Here is a 4,521-nt window from a genome sequence, read left to right as displayed (position 1 = left end):
ACACACACACACACACACACACACACACACACACACACAGTATTATTATTTCCCTTACAGATGTGTCTATTGTTTGGCTGAAAATTGAACCAGAGAGGTGATTTCGTTAGGTTTCTCAAGTGGGTAACACCTTTGTTTTTGGCTTCACACACTGAAAGAATTCACGCCAAAGCCCGCTTTGTAATCCAAGTGGGTTTTATGAAGGATGGCACAAGTTTCAGGTTTTACAGTCTCAAAGAGTTCACAACTGGGCCCGAAAAACCACGTGGAAAAGAGCACCCACACATGCAGAACTCCAGGGTGGGTGGGTGGGGGTGTGGAGAATCCCAGCTACTGAGGGGCGGGGGAGCCAGGGACGGGAGCATGGGGGCAAGAGACACAGTGGGCCCCGAGTGGGCCCCGAGTGGGTGCTCTCCCCTGCTGCAGCTAGGAGCCGGGTAAGATAGAGAGCATGCCAGAGCTTGCTCCAGGCCTTTATTCTGGCCCACCCACTGGCTGGGGGAAGGCGTGGTTGAAGGTATTGGTTGACCCCATTGGCTGGATTGAGCCCACCTGGGTAATGTCATGAGCCTGGGCCCAGTTTGGACCACCCAGGTGGACCTCCCACCTGGCTCGGGGCTTGAGTGTGAGCATGCTCAGTTTGGGGTCTTCACAGGCATCTAATGGTTGCCTAATTTCTTCTCAACCTCCTCTATGGGGGCCTTTGCAGACATGGGAGGGACAACCCCTGTCCTGAAATCTAGTTACCTAACAATTTCGTTTCAGAACTGAAGGGCGCACATAGACCATACTTCGGGGGGTTTCACTTGTCTTTATCTGACCAGAAAGTCTGATCTCCTTGATTGTGAGGTTTAAAAAATATATTAGTTCCATTGGCATATACTTTACATACCATACAATGTAAATATTCAATATATAAGAAGACTTATGCAATCATCACCACAATCAATTTCAAACATCTTCTTCTCACACTCATAGTGGTCAGTTCCCCATTTCTTCCCATCCTGCCTCCCCTTGCTAGTCCCTATCCAATCACTGTCTCTGTAGATTTACTTCTCTCAATTTCACATACAGAAAATCACACGACACAAAACACCATTGTACAAAGCAAAGAAACGACATAAGACCCAACAAAAATGACCAGACAAAACAGAAAAACCTCAATCGAAGAGAAAGCAGAAAATATTAAAAACTGGAACAACTTTAAAATGGGTCAAAAGGGAGACCAAAGGAAAGGATATTACATTTTAACTTCACTGCACCAATGTTCTATGTCTGATCGCAGGTCTGGTCACATCCCTCAACTAGGGTCAGAGGGGATTCACAGGAGACTTTATCTATGTGGGGATCCTGCAAATGGATGTTGGGCTTCCACTGGTATCCATAGATTTCTGCAAACCAGGTGTTCACAATTTAAACTTTGATATCATTCCCTCTTTCAGATTTGTGTTTTATTATTTATAATCCTTAGATCTCAGAAGCTGGTGTGCTTCTCCCATGTGGATTTACTTGATTTCCTATTTGGATGGTTGCTTGTTTTAAGACAAGACTTCAAGACCCCAGATGCTATTCTTTCTGATATCTGGGCACCATCTGTTTTCTTGGCACACTTTGCTATAGCACCCATATCTTCACTGATTTCTACATGAGGAGAAGCATCAAACAGGGCTGTATCATTAGAACTAATTGTTCTTAGATTGGGGTTAGAATTAAGTGTGAGCTCCAAATTCATTCACAGATCTATGATTTATATATGTCTCTGGTTCATTTTAGAGACACTGATATCATTTAATGATAGAGAACATTTTAAACCATCCCCCTGGGGAATAAGGTAAATATATTGATAATATTAATAACTTAACCAAAGGTGTAGAGTTTATAACACTGTTGAAAAAAAGAAGTTATACAAATATAGGCCAGCTTCAAACTGCAATACATAAATTGTTCTTTATACATATTAAGTTCTTAGGTGACTGGACACTTTTTACACAAACAGGGAAAAATGGGAGTTGCTGTTAGGGCAAAACTTTCAATAACACTCATTCACGAAGATAGAACCATGCTACCAGATTAATACATGTCATCAGAACAGAAACCAAGGAGCATTAAAATAGTAAATCTATGGGAGTCCCAGGCCATCATTCCTTGGGCACCCTCAAAGCAAGGGATCTGAACCAAACGCCAATGACCACCAATTCCATAACCTTGAGATATAGCAGTCAACTGCTTCTTCTCACACTTGTGCATTTCACCTTTAAGTGCAAGGGAGTATGTAGTCCCAGTTGGCTATGGTACACAGCCCGGGTCACCAAGGCTCTATAGAAACTAGACCAAAAGTGTCCATTTCAGAACATAGTACAGGCCATGGGTTCTTTATAAGTATCGTTAAACATTTTTTCCCCCGGCTAAGAGGTTGTTCCTCCCGGTTTACCTACCAACAGTAATATAATGGCCGTCTCCAAGGCCTACATGGTCCCCTCCAGCCATCTTGACTTGACTTGAATTTCCAGTAAGGCGGGCCGAGGATCACTCTTGCAGGAGTGTCTGTTGTTTGGGATGCCCTAAGCACAATGTTGTATGGCAGCAACTGAATGGTCTTCCCCCTCCCCAGCTCTGGAACATCTCATCCCAGCTGAGGTGAGGGCTTTTCTGTCGAAGTGGTCTTTAAGATGCACACAAAGGAGGTGGTATCTGGTTCCTGGACACCAGGCAGCCTCTCTACCTCGTTGCTTGGGAGACCAGATTGGAAGATGACATGGCCTGAGAGCAGAAGCCTGCCTTCACCTTGGTATTTATCCCTGTAGTAGTGAACTCATACAATGTTTGTCCTTCTGTGCTTGACTAACTTCACCCAGCATAACAGTTTCCAGGTTCATTCATTCAGGTGCTTCATGGCTCCATCACTGTTTAAGGATGTTTAGTATGCAACTGTGTGCATGTATGGGTTTCTTCATTCATTCTTCTACTGATGGGCGTCTGGTTTGTCTCCAGCTTCTTGCTTTTGTGAAATGTGCTGCGAGGGCACACGAGAGACCACACATCTGTTTGTGTTAGGGCTCTCATTTCTTCGGGGTGTATGCCCAGCAAAAGTATTGCTAGATCATATGGTATTTCTATGCCTAGTTGTTTGTGGTAGCGCCATATCACTTTCTACAATGGCAGTACATATCAACAAGCCCACCAGCAAGGCTAAGCATTCCAATCGCTCCACGCCCTCTTCAGCATTTGTTAATCTTCTGTTTTTGTTTTGTTTTTTTAAAGTGAGCTGTTGTGTTTGGATGTAAGATGATCGCTCATTCTTCTTTTGATTTGCGTCTCAGGGATCTCTGTGGTTGTGAGCATTTCCTCACATGTCTCTTAGCCATTTGAGTGTTGTCCTTTGAGAATTGTCTAGTCATCTCCTTTTCTCACCTCTTAGTTGGATTGTTATTATTATTATTTCTTATTGAGGTGTTGCAGAATTGTATAGATTTTAGTAATTAAACCCCCTTTTTCATTGTGACATTGATAAAGATTTTTTTTACCAGTCAGTGGGCTCTCCTTTTACTCCTGTCTTTTGATGTGCACAAGTGGTTTATTTTCAAAAGGCCCGTCCTCCAGTTTGTCTTCCACTGGGGTGCTTCCTTTATCATATTTGGCAGTCTGTCTGCGCTGCAGCAGGGTTCCCAAGTTTGTCCCAGTTTCTCATTGATGATCCTCTCAGTGTGTGGATTACACTCCGGTCTCTTCTCTAATGCAGCTGGGGCTCTTTCTTGGGCACGGGGTGAGGCATGAGTTCTGTTTCATTCTTCTGCAGATGGAGATCCAATTTTCCCTGCACCATTTGTGGAAGAGGGTGTCTCTTTCCCATTTCATGGGATTTTTGTTGTTGTTGTTCTTTGTAAAAAATCTGTTACCTGTAAGTGGGTGCTTTTACTTCTAATTTTTTCTACCCTATTTCATTGGTCTATGTATCGATCATCGTACTCGTACCAGGGTCTCCTGACTACTGTGGTTGTGTAGCAGGTTTTGATGTCGTGTAGTGCAAGGTTTCCTACTTTGTTCTTCTTTTTGAGAAGTTCTTTTCTTATCCTGGGCCTCTTCCCGCTCCATATGAAGTTGGTAATTAGTTATTCCATTTCGTTAAAGAATGACATTGAGATTTTGATTGGAATTGTGCTGTGTTTGTAGATTGTTTTAGTTAATATTAACAGTGTCCACACTATTAAACCTTCCTATCCATGAACATGGTATAGTCTTTCATTTGTGTAGGTCTTTTTTGGTTTCTTGTAACAATGTTTTGTAGCTCTGTCTGTACAGGTCTTATGTTTCTCTGGTTAGGTGTATTTCCAGATATTTCACCTGTGTGTGGCTATTGTAAATGGATCAACAGGTCAGGAAGGGTGTCACTGTACTGAGTGGTGTGATTGATCCTGATTACCAAGGAGAAATTGGACTGATGTTACATAATGGAGGTAAAGAAGAATATGTCTGGAATCCAGGAGAGCCCACAGGCTGGTGACCTGACTGGCAGTTGGTGAC

This window comes from Echinops telfairi, unplaced genomic scaffold, assembly GCF_000313985.2.
Source record: "Echinops telfairi isolate 266 unplaced genomic scaffold, ASM31398v2 ScPeMD7_3533;HRSCAF=4204_1, whole genome shotgun sequence".
Lineage (NCBI taxonomy): Eukaryota > Metazoa > Chordata > Mammalia > Afrosoricida > Tenrecidae > Echinops > Echinops telfairi.
Note: the sequence above shows the minus strand (reverse complement) of the source record.